A 23,567-nucleotide genomic window follows, 5' to 3' on the forward strand; every position below is an offset into this window, starting at 1 on the left:
CCTGCTAAGGGCACATACTTCGGTTGCAGTTTGTCCCCGGCCCTGGTTGGTCGTGTGGGTGGCAGCCACTCGATGTGTCCCTCCACGTCGATGTTTCTCTCTCTCTCTCCCTTCTTCTCTCTCCCTCCCACTCTATCTGTACAAAAAATGGAAAAATATCCTCGGGTGAGGATTAAAAAAAAAAAAAATTTTGATGTCTGCAACCACGAAGAGATGAATGGGGGGTATGGATCCTAAGAACTGACCATAACATATTGCCCCTCAAGCCACAACTCTGGACTTCAATAGAACAGAAAAGAATTAAACCAGCTAAATAGTAGCAAAGAAACATTAAAAGATTTACCGAGTCCAGCCGGTGTGGCTCAGTAGTTGAGCACTGGCCCATGCAGCAAGAGGTTGCTGGTTCAATTTCCGGTCAGGACACATGCCCAGGTTGTGGGCCTGATCTCCAGTGGGGGGCATGCAGGAGGCAGCCAACTGATGTTCTCTCTCATCGGTGTTTCTATCTCTCTCTCCCTCTAACTTCCTTTCTCTCTAAAATCAATAAAGAAAAATTAAAAAAAAAAAAAAAAAAAAGATTTACCGAAAGTGAACAAAGAAACAAAAATAAGAGATGAATACTGTAAAGATTTCAGAAAGTCAATTTTTAGTTTGGGCAGGAGGGAGTGAAGGAGTAAGACAGATACCAGAACGTGGAGCCCCCCATGATTATGTCCCCAACAAGAACCACCAAGCAAGTCTAGAATACCCCTGAGCTTTCACTGGCATCACCTAGCCTGCTATAGTACAACTCCTAATCTGTGACCCTTTGAGAGTTCAGGGACCTACCTATATACCAGAAAGGAAGCAATTTCCTTCCACAACCCATTCCAGAAAGCAGGGATATACAGTATAAAGCATTCCTCCAGAGGCCTAGCGGCTGAGCACAGGCCTTTTATTTAAAAACTTCAAACCACCCACATATTTTGATAGCTACCTGGCTTTTCTTTTTTTTTTATCCTCACCCGAGGACATTTTTCCAATTTTTGTTCAGATAGAGTAGGAGGGAGAGAGAGAAACATTGACGTGAAAGGGATACATCGAGTGGCTGCCACCTGCACGACCCAACCAGGGCTGGGGACAAACTGCAACCGAAGTACACGCCCTTAGCGGGAATCGAACCTGGGTCTCGCTGGACCGCAGGCTGACACTCTAACCGCTGAGCCAAACCGGCCAGGGCTTACTTTTTTTTCTTCATTAATTTTTAGAGAGGAAGGGACAGGGAAAGAGAGAGATAGAAACATCAATTAGAGAGAACATCAATTGGACACCTCCTGCATGCCCCCCACACTTGGGATTAGGCCCACAACCTGGGCACGTGCCCTGACCAGGGCCGAACCAGTGATCTTTTGGTTCATGGGTCGACTCTCAACCAGCGAGGCACACTGACCGGGCCATCTGGTTTTTCTTTTTTAAAAATCCTCACCGGAGGACATTTTTTATTTTTCATTTATCTTCAGACAGAGTAGGAGAGAGAGGGGAAAAGAGAGAAAAACATCGATGTGAGAGAGACACATTGACTGGCTGCCACCCACACGACCCCAACCAGGGCCGGGGACAAACTGTAACCGAGGTATATGCCCTTAGCGGGAACCGAAACCAGAACTCTCTGGTCCGCGAGCTCTAACCGCTGAACCAAACCGGCCAGGGCCATCTGGCTTTTCTTAAACATCAATTCCAGTAATTTTATAGCTGATATTTCCAGAAGCACAATTAGACCCAGAAATCAACACTAGCACTAACTTCTGAAAGGTCCTCAAAATTCAAGTCCTGGCTTCTGAACAGAATCAAGTAATAACCTGGAGATCAAGCCTTGAACTGCAAACATCACAGAAAAAGAAAAATGATCTCCTTGGCAGAGTCTTTCTGTGATCTCTCAACCAATATTCCTAACACTAGCTGCTCCCTAAGCAGGGGACTACCATTATCACAGTGAGCTCAGAACTAAGGTCTTCAAACTCTTCTGGGACATTCACTCAAGTGTTAGCATTTCCCAGACTACCTCTAATTAACGGACAAAACCCTTCTCCTTACTGTGAAAACTCAAAAGTACTTTCATCTGTGCCTCTCCCCGTTTGAGAAGATTGACGGAGATTTTAGTCGAGTTGTGATGTAACACTCCCTTTTCCTGGGTGGCATCTGATAATACCATCTCTACCTTGTGGTAAGTCTGTGCAGTTAAGAACACCGCAGTTGTATTTGTGCTGCTTGTCCCTTCTCAAGACCACTTAAGGGGAGGGAAAGGAGGAAGAGGAAGACTCCTCTTCATGTTTCTATGTTGCAAAAAGTGGGTGAAAAAAAATAAAGTGCTGGCAAAGGAATTTTTACTTGGGGGAGCCATCACTTTCCAGCACAGTCTCACCATCCACAATCTAGTGCCGTTAGTACATTTTTATTTTTGGCCAATTCTCTCTCCTGCTTTCCAACCCCCACCTTCAAAAAGAAAAAACACCCCCTCCCAAAAGGCTTGACTAGCCCAATTTCTGATTCGTGCTGTGGTTTAAAATTTTATTTTATTTTTTATTTTTTATTTTTTTTTATCCTCACCCGAGGATATTTTTTCCATTTTTTGTACAGATAGAGTGGGAGGGAGAGAGAGGAAGGGAGAGAGAGAGAGAAACATCGATGTGAAGGGACACATCGAGTGGCTGCCACCCGCACGACCAACCAGGGCCGGGGACAAACTGCAACCGAAGCACGTGCCCTTAGCGGGAACCGAACCCGGGTCTCTCTGGACCACAGGCCCACGCTCTAACCGCTGAGCCAAACCGGTCAGGGCTGTGGTTTAAAATTTTAAATCTGCTGCCCTGGATGGGTAGATCAGTTGGTTGGGCATTATTATCCTGTACACCGAAAGGTTCCAAGTTCAATTCCTGGTCAGGGCACATGCATGGGTTGCGGGTTCCATCCCCAGCCAGGGAGCAAATGTGAAAGCAAATGATCAAGGTTTCTTTCTACATCGATGTTTTCTCTCTCTCTCCTTCTCCCTTCCTCTCTCTCTAAAAGTATCAATAAAAAAATCTTGAGGAAAGAAAGAACTAACCAATGAATGCATAAATAAGTTGAACAACAAATCGATGTTTCTCTCTCTCAAATTAATTAATTTAAAAAAATTAAAACCTGCCATTTATGAACTTTAATTAAAACTGAAACTGGCCCTGGCCGGTCTGGTTCAGCGGTTAGAGCGACCAGGGTTTGGTTCCCGCTAAGGGCGCGTGCCTTTGTTGCAGTTTGTCCCCAGCCCTGGTTAGTTGTGCGGGTGGCGGCCACTCGATGTGTCCCTTTCATGTCGATGTTTCTCTTTCCCTCCCACTCTATCTGGACAAAAAATGGAAAAGTGTCCTCGAGTGAGGATAAAAAAAAAAAAATGAAACTGAACCCAGCCAGTGTGGCTCAGTGGATTAAGTGTTGTCCCATGGACTCAGAGGTCCTGGTTCAATTCCCATTCAAGGCACATGACCAGATTGTGGGCTGGGTCCCGAGTAGGGGTTGTGCAGGAGGCAGCCGATTGGTGTTTCTCTCTCATATAGATGTGTCTATCTCTCCCTCTCTCTAATAAAATCAACAAAAACATTAAAATGTAAAACTGAGGCCCTGGACAGTTTTGCTCAGCAGTTAGAACATCAGCCCATGGATCCACAGACTGAGGGATCTTGGGTTCGATTCCCAGTAAGGACAAGTACCTGGATTGTAAGTTCGATAACCAGCCCTGGTTGGGTCATGCATAAGACAGCCAACTGATGTGTCTCTCTCACATCAATGTTTCTGTCTCTCTCTCTCTCCCCCACTCTATCTAAAAATGAATGGAAAAATATCCTCAGGTAAGGATTAACAAACAAAAAAAGTAAAACTGAGAATAGTGCCATCTCTCAGATCCCAGGTAAAGAAAAGAAAATGTTATGCCCCTTGTTATTTGACTCCACTTAATAAAATATATCCACCATGAGTACATGCCTCTTGAGAGAATCTAATTAACAATGAGAAATTGTATTAAGAGTCATCACCATGCCTGATTAAGTCTTCTTACTAAAAAGACTACTTTTTTATAATGGGAGGAAAAGTTATATTCCACCCCTCCCCCCCTTAACTTCTGGGGTGCCAGAAATTAGGTTAAACCTAAGAGAAACACCAAAATACTGCTCTGGGGAAAATAAACAGGACCAAAGATGGCAAAAATTACGTTTATCAAATCAGACTCTGAAAAATCAGTCATCTTTATGTTCTGTTATGATGAAGTAATCTATTCAACGAGTAATTTTGTCAGTCCACGTAACTGAATTTCCAACTAAAGTGTTCTTTTCACTATTCACCCAACCTGAATAAAGTTCAGACACTGCTCAAAGGCATCTTTCTTCTCTGTCTTTAACCCAATAGTGGACCTAAAAGTCACTTGCAATTGTGTCCTCACAACTTTAGGCTGGGGGAGAGAGAGATAGAGAGAGAGAGAGGGAGAGAGACAGACAGACAGACAGACAGACAGACAGAAAGGTTCATTCTGGGGTTACTTTGTTGAAAGCCCTAGCCCAAACTAACTACCCTTTAGAGCCCATCACAACAGGTCCTCTTCCTATCTTGTTTCCCACCCCTACCACGTCCTTCAAGGCATTTTCTCTGCCAGTGCTTTAACAAGGATGCTCTTTCCTGGATCCCCTTATTAATTAACTCATCTAGGACTTAGTGCTTTCTCTTGAATTTATTATCCAGGTACAGGAAAATATTCTCCCTGAACATTCTAACTTTTCAATTCAAGTGTGTCTAGTCCTAAGACTAGAGCCTGTCTTTTATTTATTTATCCATCCAAGTTACTGGGTCAGGAACAAGATTATTCACATAATAGATGGTTTTACCTTTTAAAAAAAATTGATTTGAAAGAGAGAGAGAGAGAGAGAGACAATGATTTATTGTTTCATTTATCTATGCATTCATTAGTTGATTCTTATATGTGTCCTGACCAGGGGATCAAACCCACAACCTTGGCATATCAGAATGATGCTCTAATCAACTGAACTATCCAGCCAGGGCCCATAATAGACGTTCAATAAATATTACTGGATCACATTTCTGAAGCACAGTATATACTTTAATCCCATACTTTGGAACTTATGTTCTTGAAACACATGAATAATACAAGTGCCAAGAAGTGTCTCTGTATGTGCATGCACAGGTACCTTCACTCTGGGAGTGAGAGGATTAAAAAAAAAAAAAAAGCCCAGGTACTACTTTTGCACTGTATTGAAAAGTATCATTTGGCTTCTGTAATTTAATCCCCTTGAAGTAGAAATCAATGTTTCTAAAAATTTGAAAATGTAGGCTGTGTTAGTTGCAGGCAACTAAATCAAAACTTGCAGTTTTTCATTATGGTATGTAATAGGCTTGAGTTTCCAAAGCCCTATCAAGGCTGGATCACTTTAACTTAGGCTGAATCAACGTACACTGACCTCTGTGTTTGACCACATTCATAATTGCAAGCAGAGTTGTCAGACTGGGTAGAATTTTACTCACAAGTACCTGGGACTGTGCCCTGCAAGACAATGAGGACAACAAAAAACCGGAAGAAACCGCTTCCTTGAGATAAGACACAAACATTGGATTTTTACCTTTTATAATTTCCTGTAGAACCTTCTATTAAAACAGAAAGTTTCAAATTATTATTATTCAGATTAAATATAATTTTAAAATATGCTACAATTATGTGGCTATTTTTAACCTTCAAAATCCTGAGTCCCAGTCCATGAAAAGCTGCCAGGTGATAGAGAAGTACTGATCTCACACTCAGGTCGGGAAACTGAGACGACAGTGCCAAACTATTCTTACAAAAGAAAATCTGTAATAATTATATCAACATTGGTCCTTTAACAAGTCAGACCACAGACAGGTATTCTTTCCGATAAAAATGGAAAAGGCAGCCCTGGCCAGTTTGGCTCAGCGGTAAGAGCGACTGCCTGCGGTCCGGAGAGACCCGGGTTCGGTTCCCGCTAAGGGCACGTACTTCGGTTGCAGTTTGTCCCCGGCCCTGGTTGGTCGTGCGGGTGGCAGCCACTCGATGTGTCCCTTCACGTCGATGTTTCTCTCTCTCTCTCCCTTCCTCTCCCTTCCTCCCACTCTATCTGTACAAAAAATGGAAAAATATCCTCGGGTGAGGATAAAAAAAAAAATTAAAAAAAAATGGAAAAGGCAGTTCCCCAGTATAGCTTCTATAATCTTACAGGTCATAGTCACAACATGGAAAATTAATTTTAAGAATTTAGAATGCTGTAAAAAAAATTGGTATAATTTTAAACCCAAATCATCAAGAAAAAAAAAAAAAAAAGGCAAGCATGTGTTTAGGAAACAGCTAAACAAGTTGTTTATTCATACCCTTTCTCCTCCCCTCAACTACATGAGGTACAACAGAGTCAGATCTCTCTAGTGACTCCCTTGCCTCAGAATCATCTCACCAGAGAGTAGGTCCTCTATCCCAGTCTAGATCTGACTTTCAACTTTGAAGGGTGAAAAAGGTTTAAGCGAGTTAAGGCCACTTAGAAAGTTTGCACCATTCTGAATATACAACAACAAAGTGTTATTCTGAAACAACTCTAGATGAAAGCATTTGGGTCTGTGTGTGCTTGCATTTCCTCACACTGGTGCAGAGGTGTTTTCCTTTTGTGGGTCTTAAAGTGCCTCGTGAAAGTTGACCGCTGAGTTTAGAAATTTCAAGAGACATTTTTTTCTATGTAATGAGTAACACTGATTTAAACTGTGTAAGAGGGTAGTTTATCAAAATTGCAGAGAACGGCTTAAATGAAATTTTGAACAGGTGTTGAAGTTATAAATGGAAGTAGTGAAAGAGATAACATCCACAGCAACATTTGCATACATTTGAGAAAAGTGAAGGCACTCCTCCCATATCAAAAATATAAGCAAACACTAAATATATAAAGAAATGCTGCAACTATCTAATAATTTTAAGAATGTAAGTTAAGTGTAATGATATTTTATATTTTGCTTAAAAACTGTCAAACATATTTTGGGGGAGAAATCTAATACACTGAGTTAAGGATACAGTGATGAGTCACTAAAGTGAAATGTTAAATTGACACATTCTTTCTAGAAATAAGTATGACAGTTTTAAAAATATTCATACTCTGCCCTGGCTGGTCTGGCTCAGCGGTTGGAGCATCAGCCTGAGGATTGGAGAGTCTTGGGTTCGGTTCCTGCTAGGAACACGTACCTTGGTTATAGTTAGTCCCCGGCCCAATTGGGGTCATGTGGGTGGCAGCCAGTCAATGTGTCTCTCTCACATGGATGTTTCTTTTTCTTCCTCCCTCTCTTCCACCCGCTCTATCTGAAGATAAATGCAAAAATGTCCTCGGATGAGGATTAAAAAAAAACTAAAAATATTCATACTCTGATATAGTAATTACTATTCTAAAATCAAATTTAAGGAAATAATTAGAGACATAAACAGATTTATATATAACTCCCTTCACTACAATGTTGTTCATAATTGTGTAAAAACTAAAAGCAATCTAAATGGTGCTCCCTTTGGCAGCACATATACAAAAATTAAAATGATACAGATAAGATTAGCATGGCTCCTGCACAAGGATGACAGTCAAATTTGTGAAGCGTTCCATATTTAAAAGACAAAACAAGCTTGGCCAGTGTGGCTCAGTGGTTGAGCTTTGACCCATGCACCAAGAGGTCACCAGTTTGATTCACTGTCAGGGCGCATGTTCAGGTTGTGGGCCCAATCCCCAGTGGGGGTCATGTAGGAGGCAGCCAATTGATGACCTCTCTCATCGATGTTTCTATCTCTCTCTCCTTTCCTCTCTCTGTAAAATCAATATAGAAAAAAGCAAAACAACAAAAATAAAAAAATCTATAAAAAAATAAAAAATCTACGCCCTGACCGGTTTGGCTCAGCAGTTAGAGTGTCGGCCTGCGGTCCAGAGAGACCCGGGTTCAGTTCCCGCTAAGGGCACGTACCTCGGTTGCAGTTTGTCCCTGGCCCTGGTTGGGTCGTGGGGAGGCAGCCACTTGATGTGTCCCTTTCATGTCGCTATTTCTCTCTCTCTCTCTTCCTCTCTCTCCCTCCCGCTCTGTCTGAACAAAATATGGAAAAATGTCCTCGGGTGAGGATAAAAATAAATAAATAAATAAAATAAAAAATCTAAATGTCCAAAAAGCAAGGATACAAGTATATAAATAAGATATCCATCTAATAAAATTAGCATTAGATTCCTAATTTAGAAATATTGTTAAAGAATATCTAAAGACAAAAAATGCTTATAACAAATTCTGAGTACATACCATATGTAAATATGGTATAATAATTTTGTAAAATGTATTATATATATACATAAAAACTATTATATCATTTGTATTTTATCATCAAATACACTGCAGCATTATGTGGGGATAAATTATCATTCCTGGATTACAGCTGTCTCCCCACTATTCTGTGGGGGGGATATATTCCAAGACCCCCATTTGGATACTTAAAACTGTAGATAGTACAAAACTTTATGTATGCTATGTTTCTTCCTACAGGTGCATATTTATGATAAAGTTTAATTTGTAAATTAAACAAGTAAGACATTAACAACAATAACTACTAATAAAATAGAGCAACTGTAACAGTACATTGTTATAAAGTTGCCCTGGCCGGTTTGGCTCAGCGGTTAGAGCGTTGGACTGCGGTCCAGAGAGGCCCGGGTTCGGTTCCCGCTAAGGACATGTACCTCGGTTGCAGTTTGTCCCCGGCCCTGATTGGTCGTGCGGGTGGCAGCCACTCGATGTGTCCCTTTCACGTCGATGTTTCTCTCTCTCTCTCTCTCTCTCTCGCTCTGTCTGAACAAAAAATGGAAGAATGTCCTCGGGTATGGATAAAAATAAATAAATAAAGTTATGTGAATGTGGTCTCTCTCAAAATATCTGATAACTGATGCCTTGGCCGGTTTGGCTCAACGGTTAGAGCATTGGACTGCAGTCCAGAGAGAGACCCAGGTTCGGTTCCCGTTAAGGGCACATGCCTCGGTTGCAGTTTGTCCCTGGCCCTGGTTGGGCCCTGTGGGAGGCAGCCACTCCATGTCTCCCTTTCACATCGATGTGTGTGTGTCTGTCTGTCTGTCTGTCTCTCTCTCTCCCCCACCTCCCTCCCACTCTATCATATTACATATGAACAAAAATGAAAAAATGTCCCCGGGTAAGCATAAAAAAAAAATCTGATAATTGAGACAACTACTACTAAGTAACTAATGGGCCGGTAGTGAATGACAATGATTCACATCCTGGGTGGCACAAAGGGGATGGCGTGAGATCTATCCAGAACGATGTGAAATTTAAAAGGTGAATTGTTTATTTCTAAAATTTCCCATGTAATATTTCAGACCTCTGTTGACCATGGGTAAGTGAAACAGTGAGAAGTGAAACCTTGGATAAGGGAGGGGAGGCTGACTACTCTATCTAGTCTAGAATGATATTTTAATTAGCTTTCATTTCTTGTACATAAAACCAACAGAGCCAAAGAAGTAACCTAGGAAAAAATGGGGTGGCAAGGGCAAATCATAAGGAGTTTTCAAAAAGGGAAAATTCACATACAAGCACACCTCATACTATTGCATTTTGCTTTACTATGGCTCATAGATATTGCTCCCGCCCCGCCCCCCCTTTTAAAAAATTGAAGGTTTGGCCCTGGCCTGTGTGGCTCAGTTGTTCATTATCCTGTGCACCCATAGGTTGAGGTTAGATTCTGGTCAGGGCACATGCCTGGGTTGCAGGCTCGATCCCCCAGGAGGGGGTGTGCAGGAGGCAGTCTATCAATGCTTCTCTCATACATGTTTCTCTTCCTCACCATTCTTTTCTCTAAAATCAATAAAAACACATTATTATTCTTTTGTAAATGAGGGTTTGTGGCAATCCTGCACTGACCAAGTCTATTGGTGCCATTGTTCCAACCAGCTTAGATAATGGCTGGCAGTTTTTAGCAATAAAGTATTTTTATTAATTTTTTATTGTTGTTAATCCTCATCCAAGGATATTTTTTCCATTGGTTTTTAGAGAGAGTGAGTAGGAGGGAGAGGGAGAGAAAGAGAGAGAGAGAGAGAAAAAAACACTGATGTGAGAGACTCACTGACTGGTTGCCTCTCGCATGACCACGACCAGGCCAGGATTGAACTTGCAACCCAGGTGTGTGCCCTTGACCAGGAATCAAACCCATGACAGGCTGATGCTCTAACCACCAAGCCAAACCAGCCAGGGCTAAAGTATTTTTCTTTCTTTCTTCCTTCCTTTCCTTCCTTCCTTCCTTTCTCCATCCTCACCCGAGGACATGAGGACATTTTTCCATTTTTGCTCAGAAAGAGTGGGAGGGAGAGAGAGGAAGAGAGAGACAGAGAGAGAAACATTGACGTGAAAGGAACACATCGAGTGGCTGCCTCCCGCACAACCCCAACCGGGGCTGGGGACAAACTGCAACCGAGGTACGTGCCCTTAGCAGGAACCGAACCTGGGTCTCTCTGGACGGCAGGTCGATGCTCTAACTGCTGAGCCAAACCGGCCAGGGCTAAAGTATTTTTAAATTAAGGTATGTACATTGTTTTTTCAGACATACTGCTACTGCACACTTAACAGTCTACACTGTAATGTAAACATAACTTTTATATGCATTGGGGAACAAAAAATATTCATGCAGTGCACGTTTTTGTGATACTTGCTTTATTGCTGTGGTCTGGAACTGAATCCAAGGTATGCCTGTAAAGACAAATGTCAACTGCATCTCATATCACCTTAAGAAACCTGGATTAACTAGAGGCACTAAATCAAAGTGGTCAAGACAAGACTTTGGCTTTGAATCCCAGCTCTGCTGCTTAGCTAGCTGTGACCTTGGGAAAGACACTTAACTTCATCTTTAAAATGTACCTACTTCCTGGAATTGTGGGTTTAATATTAATATATTCAAGTGCTTAGGATACTGACACTAGACATGTAGCAAACATTATTAGCTATCACTTTCCTAATCTATCAAAATCTAAGTCTTTTTTTTTTTGCCAACAGAACCAAACCACTACCTTATATTTTATAGTTCTTTATACTCTGAAACATGTTTACTTATATTGTTTCATTTGAAATTTAAGACACTCTTTTAATCTAGATAAAACAAGTATCATTCCCTTTCTATAGACTAGGAAATAAATCTAGGCTTAAAAAGATTAAGTAACTTGCCCAGCCGGTGTGGCTCAGTGCTTGAGCATCGACCCATGCACCAAGAGGTCGCCAGTTCAATTCCTGGTCAGGGTACATGCCGAGGTTGTAGGCCTGAATCCCAATAGGAGGCATGCAGAAAGAGGCCAATTGATGTTCTCTCTCACTGATATTTCTGTCTCTCTCTCCCTCTCCCTTCCTCTTTCACATTAATAAAGAAAAAAAAAAAAAAAAAAATAGCTAGCCCTGGCCGGTTTGGGAGCACTGACCTGCAGACCAATGAGTCGCGGGTTCGATTCCAGTCAAGGACATGTACCTCAGTTACAGTTCATCCTGGCCCTGGTTGGGTTGTGTGGGAGGAAACCAGCTGATGTGTCTCTCTCACATTGCTGTTTCTCTCTCTCTCCCTCCCACTGTATCTGATGATAAATGGAAAAATATCCTAGGGTGAGGATTAAAAAAAATTTTTTTTAACTGCCTGATGGGTGTGGCTCAGTGGTTGAACACTGACCCATGCATCAAGAGGTTGTCAATTTGATTCCTGGTCAGGGCAAATGCCCAGGTTGTGGGCCCATTCCCCAGTGAGGGGCATGCAGGAGGTGGCCAATCGATGTTCTCTCTCATCAATGTTTCTATCTCTCCTTCTCCCTTCCTCTCTCTCTAAAATCAATAAAGAAAGAATTTTTTAATATGTGTGTGTGTGTGTGTGTGTATATATATAGAGGATGGATTTGTATCTTAGACTCTTTTCAGGCATTTCTTTAAAAAAAAAAAAAGGAAAAAAATATTTTGACTCAGTGATCCCAGTTCTAGGAATATATCCTAAGAAGCCTGAAACACCAATCAGAAAGAATATATGTACTCCTGTGTTCATAGCAGCACTATTTACAATCGCTAAGATCTGGAAACAGCCCAAGTGTCCATCAATAGATGAGTAGATAAAAAAGTTGTGGTACATATATACACAATGGAACACTATGCAGCTGTAAGAAAGAAAGATCTCTTATCCTTTGAGATGACACGGAGGGACCTGGAGAGTATTATGCTAACAAAATAAGCCAATAAGAGAAAGACAAATACCACATGATCTCACTAATTTGTGGAATATAATGAACAAAAAAAACAGATGAACAAAACAGACCCAGAGACATAGAAAGGAGTACGGTCCAGACGGACAAACTTCAGAGGAGGGGGGTGGAGGGGAACAGAGAGAGAATGATGAGATATACCAAAGAACGTATATGCATGTATACGTAACCAATGGACATAGACAACAATGCTTGTGGGATAGGGAAGAGGGTGTTTGGGGGCGGGGGAGAAGAAACATCTGTAGCAAAAATTAATTAATAAGTAAAAAATTTAAAATACCACAAAAAAAAAATTAAGTAACTTGTTCAACAACCTACAGCTGGAATAATGGACCTCATATTAGATTTTCTGTCTTAACTCCTAGACTTGTGGCTTGTTCAATTAGATAAGTATTTTGTAATCTTCAGGGTGTGACAAGCCTTTTTAAAAAAAGGAATTTAAAAAAATCATGAAGTGGCCCTGGCAGGGTAGCTCAGTTGGTTAGAGTGTCATCCTGATATGCCAAGGTTGCAGGCTCATTCCTGGTCAGGGCACATATAAGAAACAACCAATGAATGCATAAATAAGTAAAATAACAAATCTCTCTCTCTCAAATCAATAAATACAAATTTAAAATATATATATTTTCTTCTTTATTGATTTGAGAGAGAGAGGAAGGGAGAGAGAAACATAGATGAGAAAGAACATTGACTGGCCACCTCCTGCATGCCCCCCACTGGGGATTTGGCCCACAACTTGGGCATGTGCCCTGACCCTCTTGGTGCATGGGTCTATGCTCAACCAATGAGTCACACTGGCCGGGCTAAATATAAAATTTTAAAAAATATCACAAGGTAACAGTAAGAATGCTTATTATTTCATGACCCTCTGTTTCAATTACCTAAATTATATGTGTGTATTTATTGGGATGTAATCCTTATTGTGGGCACAGAAAAAATGTTTATAAAACACTGCATTATACTGTAGCTGCTTCTCAAGTCAATATTTACTGAGCACCCATCGTACTCCTCTTCTTACACTATTATAATACAATAAAAACATACAATTCTAAACCATGGTTTTATTTTGTAAGTGTGAATATAATTAGTGACTTTCCTATGAATTTGGGGAATTAACTGTTCCAGAGCAGCAATCGCACTGTAATTCTATCATACTTTGCTAGCCTGACACTTTGGGATCAGCTCTTAGTGAAAATCCTTTTTTTCTTTATCCTCGCCCAAGGACATTTTTGCATCTATCTTCAGATAGAGCAGGAGGTAGAAAGGGAGGAAGAGAGAGAGAAACATTAATGTCAAAGAGACACATTGACCCCAACCCACACGACCTCAACCAGTGCCGGGGACAAACTGCAACCGAGGTACGTGCTCTTAGCGTGCCCTTAGAGGGAACCAAACCCGGGACTCTCTGGTCCGCCAATCAACACTCTAACCACTAAGCTAAACCGGCCAGCATGTGAAAATCCTTTTAAGGTGAACTACAAGCTTGCAACTATAACCAAGGTAAGAATGTATTGGGAAAATAACTACATAAAGGCAAAGAACAAAAAAAGCTTTAAGTTTTATGTGGTCAGACGAGAGAACAATACAAGTAAAGATAGATCATGCACAGTTATCTCTCATCCTCAAACAAATCCTGGCACAAAAAACTCTTTGCTTTCCTATCCTCATCCTCTTCCCTGAATGTGAGAAGTAAACCCTGACTATCTCTGAACTTATTCTCAATTCATACCTTTTCTAAGTCAGTTTACATCTGTACACATGTTCTATGAGGGATTTTAGAAGCTGGGCATCATAAAGCCCACCAAGGTCTCTGACAGAAAGCATCCCTCTGATCTCTACGGTGTTTAAATTGGGGACCGGGGACACTCACACTTTTCCTTAGTTGTGCATCAACTATATCCACTATATATTCATTTGGTCTGATACCTTCTTAGAACTAGTTCTCTGTACACAATGCCTTGAACTTATATACCTTAAGCTTATACACCTTACATTTCTAGTGAAGAGTTTCAAAAAGGCTAGAAAATTCAGTACAGGTAGGCAATGAAGTTTTACTTATAGTTAACAAATTGCCTTTCACTGTATCTTCTAGTCTGCTGCTGACCAGAATTAGTTTGGCAAAAGGTACTAGGACAAGGCATGACTGATATATTAATACATTGTGTTCATATAGGCCTTTACTTCTCTCCCAGCCTGAGTAGAGGACTGTGAGGAATTCTGCTATATAACAGTGTTCGGTGAGGGCTTCTACAGCCTTAGTAAAAGTCAAAAGATTTTACTTTGCTTTGTCACTGACACTCACTGTCACTTGAAGTTTTATAACTCACACTCCACAGTCCAAAGAATTACCAAGTGTCTGAAGCTAAAGAGTCTTTGAAAGCAGGAAAGGCTGCTAAGCCTCAAAAGGAGCCAGGAACTGCCCTGGCTAGGGTGGCTCAGTGGTTAGAGTGTTGGCTCTTGAACCAAAGGGTCAGGGTCTCAAATTCTATTCTGGGCCTGGTCAGGGCGTGAAACAACCAATCGATGTGGGAGACACATTGACCTTTCTCTCTCTCTAAAAAAATTAATAGAATGGAAAAAGTATCCTTGAGTGAGGATTAACAGAAACAACAACAACAGGACCCAGGAACTGAAAGACTACTGAGTAAGAAGAGTACCTCCTTCTCCCACACCCTTCAAACCACAACTGGCATATAAAATTTGGAATACTGGCTCAATCCACAGGAAGAAGAGAGAACAGAGAGGCAGTCCCTGCTGGAAGAATACTTTAAAAAAAAAAAAAATCCTGCCCTGGCCGGTTTGGCTCAGTGGTTAGAGCGTCGGCCTGCGGTCCTGAGAGACCCGGGTTCGGTTCCCGCTAAGGGCGCGTACCTCAGTTGCAGTTTGTCCCCGGCCCTGGTCGGTCGTGCGGGTGGCAGCCACTCGATGTGTCCCTTTCACGTCGATGTTTCTCTCTCTCTCTCTCTCCCTCCCACTCTACCTGAACAAAAAATGGAAAAATGTCCTCGAGTGAGGATAAAAAAAAAAAAAATCCTTACCCAAGGACATGCCTTCACTGGTTCTAGGGACAGAAGAAGGGGGAAGAAAGATAGAGAAACATGGATCAGTCGCCTCCTACACACACCTGGATCAGGGGACGGAACCCGAAACCTGGGCATGTGCCCTGACTGGGAATCAAACCCGCGACCTTTGGGTGCACAGGACGACGCTACAATCAATCAAGAAACACCAGCCAAGGCGGAAGAATACTTTCATAGCTAGAGCAAACACCTACTGAAATAAGATTCTGAACTCGACTTTAGGAAGCTTCCTCATTTCAGGAACTGCTTATAAAACAAAACAAAAACTGCCCAGCCAGTGTGGCTCAGTGGTTGAGTGTCAACCCATGCACCAAAAAGTCGCTGGTTCAATTCCAGGTCAGGGCACATGCCCAGGTTGTAGGCCCAATCCCTAGTTGGGGGCATGCAGAGGCGGCCAATCAATGTTTCTATCTCTCTTTCTTCCCCTCTCTAAAAATCAATTTTTAAAAAATAACAAAGTAGTCCTTTAAACCTCTCAAGGAGTCAAAGTACCACAACTCACTCACAGATCCGCAGAATTGTTTTTTTTTTGCTCCCTTCTGTGTCCTTCAGATTTCATAATCATTCCTTGTTATTTATCAGTGTCATTGGTTCTAACTGGTCAAATATGTGCCTCATACCACATTTTATTTTATTTTATTATTTTTTTTTTATCCTCACCCGAGGACACTTTTCCATTTTTAGTTCAGATAGAGTGGGGGGGGGGGGGAGAGAGAGAGAGAGAGAGAGAGAAACATCGACATAAAAGGGACACATCGAGTAGTTGCCACCCGCACGACCCAACCAGGGCTAGGGACAAACTGCAACCAAGGTATGTGCCCTTAGAGGGAACTGAACCCAGGTCTCTCTGGACCACAGGCCAACACTCTAACCGGCCAGCTAAACTGGCCAGGGCCATACCACATTTTAAATCCCACCCAAACAAAGCAATTTAATTCTACATTACTCTAGCATTGAGAAAAATCAGAGAAAAAGTTATATGAATATGCATGTTTAACCTTACAAATGTCCAAATTATTGCCTTCCTTTTACCTCAAAGAAATGGCTACCAGCTCTGGCCGGTTTGGTTCAGTGGTTAGAGCGTCGGCCTGCGGTCCTGAGAGACCCGGGTTCGGTTCCCGCTAAGGGCGCGTACCTCGGTTGCAGTTTGTCCCTGGCCCTGGTCGGTTGTGCAGGTGGCAGCCACTCAATGTGTTCCTTTCACATCGATATTTCTCTCTCTCTCTCTGTTCCTCTCTCTCCCTCCCACTCTACCTGAACAAAAAATAGAAAAATGTCCTCGGGTGAGGATAAAAAAAAAAAAAAGAAATGGCTACCAAACAGTACCCTAATTAACATCTCATGGACAGTGGCAGGAAACAAAAATTCACAAATGGTCTGTTCCTGGTACATGCCTCCTTGGTTCAGTGCACCCATTCACTGTCCTAATTTCTACTCTGTAAACTTCTCTCTCTGAGGCCTCCCTTACCAACCCAGTGTCCTTATCAACTTTCACCCAGTTACATCTGTTAAGTCATTTCAATTGGATTAGAAATAAAAAGCACCAAACACAGTGAGGAAGGTATCCACAAAGGAACAAAGAGTGGGGGCTAGTGTAGGGAGTCAAAACCAAAGTGCTGTGAAGAGAGAGCATCACCAGAGAGAATGCAATGATTAGTCCCTGTGTAATAATATGAACTCCAGTAAGGTCTACTCAAATCTTGGCTTCTAAATACTAAATTCTCCACTAACAGGAACAAAGGATTGTTGAAGAAATGGCTGAGACAGAGAAAGTACTAGATGAGTCTGGTATATCTTAATTGTACAAGAAAGGACAGAAGTACTAAATAATGGTGACATATCAAAGGACAGAGGAACCACAGCATGCTCAATTGGTAGGAGAAACCTCAGAAAGAGAAGTTTACACACTAAAAATTAAGGAGAACAGAGAAACGGTACACTGAGTGAAGGAACAGTAGAATTGTAAACTTCTGTTTTTGACCACTGTTCATAACATGTTGGTTTGGGGAGTATCAGCCAATTTTTTTAAATAAAAGGATAGAACATAATTTTAGTATCTTTGGTATTAAACATATATAATCCCCCTCCCCCCCGATTTAATGGCAAAATATGGATGTGAACATCAAAACAAATAATGATAACATATTATATCCTATTTAATAAAACAGAAAATCATGCCCTGGCCAGTTTGACTCAGTGGTGGAGTGTCAGCCCGTGGACCAATGAGTCACAGGTTCAATTCCAGCCAACGGCACAAACCTCGGCTGCTGTTGGTCCCTGGCCCTGATCATGGTCGTGTGGGAGGCAACCAGTTGATGTGTCCCTCTCACATAAATGTTTCTCTCTCTCTCTCCCTCCCACTCTATCTGAAGATAAATAGAAAAATATCCTCAGGTAAGGATTAAAAAAACAAACAAACAAACAAACAAACAAACAGAAAATCATGAATCCATACTAATAAAAATAAATTGAAAGGCTGAAGAGGAACAGGATATTTACATAAGTTCAAAGTATCTCCTCCCAAAACACTTACTAACTACAAAAAGAAAAAGAGTAAACTTTACATGGAAATGACTAGCAGGTACCACTTTACTCAAGTGATCATACATTACCAGTAATGGGACAAATAAAAGTCAGCACCTCTTGAAATTATGCAATGAAGAACACAGCATCAGCCCAGCCAGTGTAGTTCAGTTGGTTGAGCATCACCCCATGCACCAAGAGGTCACTGCCCAGGTTGCTGGTTCCACCCCTAGTGGGGGGAGTGCAGGAGGCAGCTGATGGATGTTTTCTACATTCCCTCTCCCTTCCTCTCTCTCTAAAAAGTACAATAAAAACATATTTTTAAAAATTAAAAAAACAATACCACACACACAGCACGCTCCTGTGATATTCTTGCTGCAGATGCATAACCTACATTAAACATGAGGAACTTTCTACAAAATAACTTAATATTACAGACTGAAAGAGACCAAGAAGACATAACGTATAAACACATGTGTGATTTTGAACTGGATCTTTTTTGCAATAAAGGAGTATTACTGGGAGAACTAAAAACCTCCGAGGGGGGTGTCTGTGAATCATATGATGGTAATGTATCAATGGTAACTTCCTGATTTTGATGGTTGTATTGTGGTAATGTTGGACAATGTCCTTGTCTGTAGGAGATAAACACTAGGTATTCAGAGATGATGAAGCAATTCCCTTTCAAGTGATTCAAAAAAATAATAATTCTTTGTAATGTACTTGCACTTTTCTATGAACCTGAGATTGTTTCAGTAAATTTTATTAAGAAAACAAATAAGGTAGCACTTTTTAAGTCTGGAAAGCGGGGGTGGGGTGGGGAGATTGCATATATATATATATTTTTTAATCCTCACCCAAGGACATTTTTTCATTTTTTGTTCAGATAGAGTGGGAGGGAGGGAGGGGGAGGGGAGAGAGGGGGGGGGGAGAGAGAGAGAGAGAGAGAGAGAGAGAGAGAGAAACATCGACGTGAAAGGGACACATCGAGTGGCTGCCACCCGCACGACCCAACCAGGGCAGGGGACAAACTGCAACTGAGATATATGCCCTTAGCGGGAACTGAACCCGGGTCTCTCTGGACTGCAGGCTGATGCTCTAACCGCTGAGCCAAACCAGCCAGGGCGAGATTGCAGATTATTAAAGAAGAGTTGGGCCCTGGCCAGTCTGACTCAGCGGTTAGAGCATCGGTCCAAAGATCAAAGAGTCCTGGGTTTGGTTCCCACTAAGGACACGTACCTTGGTTGGAGTTTGTCCACGGCCGTGGTTGGGGTCGTGTGGGTGGCAACCACTCGATGTGTCTCTCTCGCATAGATGTTTCTCTCTCTCTCTTCCTCGCTTTCTCCCACTATATCTCAAGATAAATGCAAAACTGTCCTCAGGTGAGAATAAAAAAAAAAAAAGAAGAGATGGAGAGAGTGGTCTGTTGTTAACCATTCTCACTTTATCTTTTTATTTTTTTAATATATTTTTAATTGATTTTTAGAGAGAGGGGAAGGGAGAGGGGGAGAGAGAGAGAGAGAAACATTAATGTGAGAATGAAACATCAACTGGCTGCCTCTGATCAAGCCCCAAAACTGGGCATGCGCCCTGACCATGAATCAAACCAGCAACTCTTTGTTGCATAGGACGACACCTAACCAACTGAGCCACACCAGCCAGGGCCTCACTTTATCTTAACGCAGGTGACTTATCTCTGAACTGTTGAGTGACAACACTAGAGTTCTTGCCACCAAAAAAAGGCTTCCTGTATCTTTCTTCCTCATCAATTTCCAATTTCTTTTCAACACTTATCTGAATAACATTTTCTCCAGTGCCTATTATGTATTTGAAATTCTCTCCCAACCTCCACTCTGTTCTGGCAATGCTGCTGTGTGGCATTCATTGCAACCCTCTTATCTTAAAGATGGCGAATTTCACCTTTAGAAAGTTTCCAAAAGAAATGTCTGTTCTGAAGAAGGCACTATTAATGACCCTTCTTTCTTCAGGTCTAACATTCACTAATATCTTCATTAAGTTCATGTTTTAAGTCTTTAAAGTCCCTTCTAAACACACATCCTGAACCTCACCAAGTGCTATGCAAATTCCCCTATGCTATAATAAAAGAAAGCCTAGTTATATCTTCTGGAGTGTAATGGAGTTTTGACACTCTTTTCCTCCCACTATACAAAAGTTTCAAATAACATCATAAGCTTTATCTCCAGACTTCCTGAAAATTACCAACTATAACTAGCTTCTCCACTTTCACACCAACAGCAGCTGGCAGACAGGGTCTTGGTTACTCAACAGGAGAAAGGTTTTCAGTAACAATCAATGGAGATCTTTGAAGAAGTAGAAGGATGATGTTTATCACTTACCCTTTCTTCTTCTTTCCTATTTAGTGTGATCATGGAAGTTTTGGAGGAGGACCAAGTATATAAATGGCCCTTCTCCAAGGAGCCATGAATTTTCTTCCCTTACTTTAAACAATGCCAAAAACAGGCTTTGCACTGCCATACAAGAAGCTATCTCAGGAGATTGATCAGTTCTTGGGAAGAGAGCCTAGCAACAAAGGACACTAAGGTGAACAACAGCATCTGAAATGAAAGCAGCAGCAAGTCACCTGGAGAACAAGCCCCAGCTGAAAACCACTTCAATCTTTTGCAAGTGAAGGAGATAAGATGTTGCTTACAAGTTCATTTACGTTTCAGGGTGACCATCAAACAACATTGAAGGAAATGTTTAAAGGGTAAGGGCAGCCCTGACTGGTTTGGCTCAGCGGTTAGAGCATGGGCCCGCGGACCAATGAGTTGCGGGTTCGATTCCACTCAAGGGCATGTACCTCAGTTGCGATTTGTCCCCAGCCCTGGTTGGGGTTGTGCGGGGGGCGGCCACTCGATGTGTCCCTTTCACGTCGATGTTTATCTCTCTCTCTGTTCCTCTCTCTCCCTTCCACTCTATCTGAACAAAAATGGAAAAATGTCCTCAGGTAAGGATAAACAAAATAAAAATAAATGAAAAGGGCAAAGGGTCTTAGTCATCTTCAGAGGAAGACAAACTATTTTCCTTATTCTTTTCCCTCTTTCTCCATCTAGCACAGACTGTGTCCAAAGATATTATGTGTCTATTAAAATAGCATACTGAAATAATTTTTTTAATGTTTAAATATTTTTTAATATGATTTGATTTATTGCTTAGAGAGAGAAGGGGGAGAGAGAAACATTGATGTGAGAGAGAGACATCAATTGGCTGCCTCCTGCACATGCCCCACTGGGGATGGAGCCGGAAACCCAGGCAAGTGCGCTGACTGGGAATCGAACCGGGACCGCTCAGTCATGTGATGATGCTCAATCCACTGAGCCACACCAGCTAGGTTAATGTTTTTATTGGCTTTTTTTAATGCTCACCTGAGGACATTTTTTGCATTTATCTTCAGATAGAGCAGGAGGGAGAGAGGGGTGGAGAGAGAGAGAAACATCGACGAGAGAGAGAGAGAAACATCGACGTGAGAAAGAAACATCGACTGGCTGCCACTCACATGACCCCAACCAGGCCGGGGACAAACTGCAACTGAGGTACGTGCCCTTAGTGGGAACCGAACCCAGGGCTCTCTGGTCCACGGGCCGACGCTCTAACCGATGAGCCAAATTGGCCAGGGCTTTATTGACTTTTTTAGAAAGAGATGAAAGGAGATAGAAACATCAGAGAGAAATATTGATTGGCTGCCTCCTGCACGCCCTCTACTGGGGATTGAGACCGCAACCCTGGCATGTACCCTAACTGGGAATAGAATCAGGACCTCTCATCTCAGTCCATGGGATGACACTCAATCCACTGAGCCTCACCAGCTAAGAAACACGTTTTTAGTGACCTATTGATTTTATTTTATTTTTTTAATTTTAATTTTATTTTTCCATCACTTTATCCCCTCTATCTCTATTCCTCCTTTCCACCTCTACCACCCCTCAACAATCAGCACACTGTTGTCCATGTGCGTGAGTTTCCCCTCTCTATTAGTGTCCTACTGATTTTAAAAGTACACCAAAACAGAAGTTTTCTTTTGTACTTTGAAGAGATTTTCAAATGCAAGTATAAGACAAAATGGCACCTTGTCAATTACCATAATCTAACAATAAGCACATGTTGCTGTGAATGACATTTCATTCCATCTCAGTCTATTCTCCTACAATACACAGCAATGAACTCAAGGGTATGATCTCAGAATATAAAAAGCCATTAAGGCTGTTCCTAATAGATTCTTTAAAAATATTATTCTGCACAGCTCTTCAAAGGAACAATATGTTTTAATTGTAAGATGAATTTTTATAATTCTTTGACCTTCCATCTAAAAGAGGTATGGAAAAAGAAATTAACTGCAGTGTAGGGAGGGCATGAAATGTGTCATTTTGGTTATTAAAATCCATCAAGTTCATACTTCAGCATTGGTATAACTGCGGCCAAAAACTGACTTGCAAGTAATTATCACCACTAGCTACAATAAAAGTTAATTGGACATAATTGAACTAATGCCCTAATCGGAGGGAAGCTGCAACTGGCAAAGAGCCCACTTTTCTTGCTCCTTCAATCTGCAAATGAAACAGCTAATGATAATTTGTGGACAAACAACAAACTGCTCTCAAGGTTTCCCCACTGCAAATCACTCAGCAATTCCAGCTAATGCCCAGAATGTTGGGCCAGGAGGAAAAACATTAAGCAGTGCCTCCTTTGATAAAGATGAATTTTAACAATAACCAAGCCCATTAAGGCTGTGGGTTGCTAGAAAACTGTTATATTTCCCCTGGACATCCTAAGTAAAGCAATGTGGCCTGATCTACATACCCTAGTAATATGTACTAGATGTGACCTGTGTCGCCAGCATGTGCTAGCTAGTAAGAAGACATTATGCAAGGCCAGGAGCTACGAGTACACTAGTAATTTATCTTCTTCTAACAGAATCCTGGGTATCTCGTTTTAGACAGTCAAATGGCATTGTTGATCTACATCAATAGCAAAGATTAAATCACTTCTGAATCGACTTTGGAGTTAACAGATTCCTGCTGCCTAACTCATATGCCTTCAATTCTGAACAAGAACTGTGCCCTTTGCCCTGGAAATTAGTATCAGACTCTGCTTTTCAACTGTGTCTACAGCCCAAAGGACTAAGACTCCTAAGACTATTGGGAAGTCTCAGGAAACCATTCATTTTGTGGTCTTTTTATTTTTAAATGTTTTTATTGATTTTTAGAAACAGAGGAAGGGAGAGAGAGAGACAGAAACATCAATGAGAGAAACATCAATCGGCTGCCTCCTGCATGCCCTCTACTGGGGATTGAGCCTACAACCCAAGCACGTGCCCTGACCGGGTTGAACCAGGACCTCTCAATCCATGGGACAACGCTCAACCACTGAGCCACACCAGCTGGGCCACCTTGTGGTCTTTATATCAATAATAACATGTAAAATGGGCAGGAGGCAGGTACACCACTGAGGTGACAGAAGATAAAAGGGGAAAACACAGGTACAAAGTACTATCTCTGTTTATTTTCTCTCAAGTGATTTGGGCTCTTATCCGGCAAGGAGATGGCTAGAAATTAATACAATCAGAACCTTTTCCACAGAAGCAAATGTACTACCTGCTCATTTGGTACACTTTTCAGTAAATGTTATTTTGGAA

At 41.6% G+C, this 23,567-nt stretch overlaps 1 protein-coding gene and 1 non-coding gene across 5 annotated transcripts in view; one reads left to right on the forward strand and one right to left on the reverse strand.

The window, feature by feature from the left end:
- Positions 1-23,567, reverse strand: part of FAM222B (family with sequence similarity 222 member B) — a 79,072-nt gene that overhangs the window by 15,825 nt on the left and 39,680 nt on the right. Inside the window, exon 1 of one of the 4 annotated variants that reach the window (XM_036269843.1) lies at positions 5,637-5,661. The exons of 2 other annotated variants lie outside the window; for them this stretch is intronic. The gene's annotated coding sequence lies outside the window, so the exon portion shown is untranslated. Of the gene's footprint in view, positions 1-5,477; positions 5,495-5,636; positions 5,662-23,567 lie in introns of those variants that run through there. One more of the 4 variants, XM_036269846.1, reaches the window with a different exon arrangement.
- Positions 7,555-7,661, forward strand: LOC118635088. The gene has a single exon (XR_004960435.1). It is a non-coding gene; the product is annotated as a U6 spliceosomal RNA (small nuclear RNA).

The sequence above is a fragment of the Molossus molossus genome, unplaced genomic scaffold (genome assembly GCF_014108415.1).
Source record: "Molossus molossus isolate mMolMol1 unplaced genomic scaffold, mMolMol1.p scaffold_m16_p_19, whole genome shotgun sequence".
NCBI classification, from domain to species: Eukaryota; Metazoa; Chordata; class Mammalia; order Chiroptera; family Molossidae; genus Molossus; species Molossus molossus.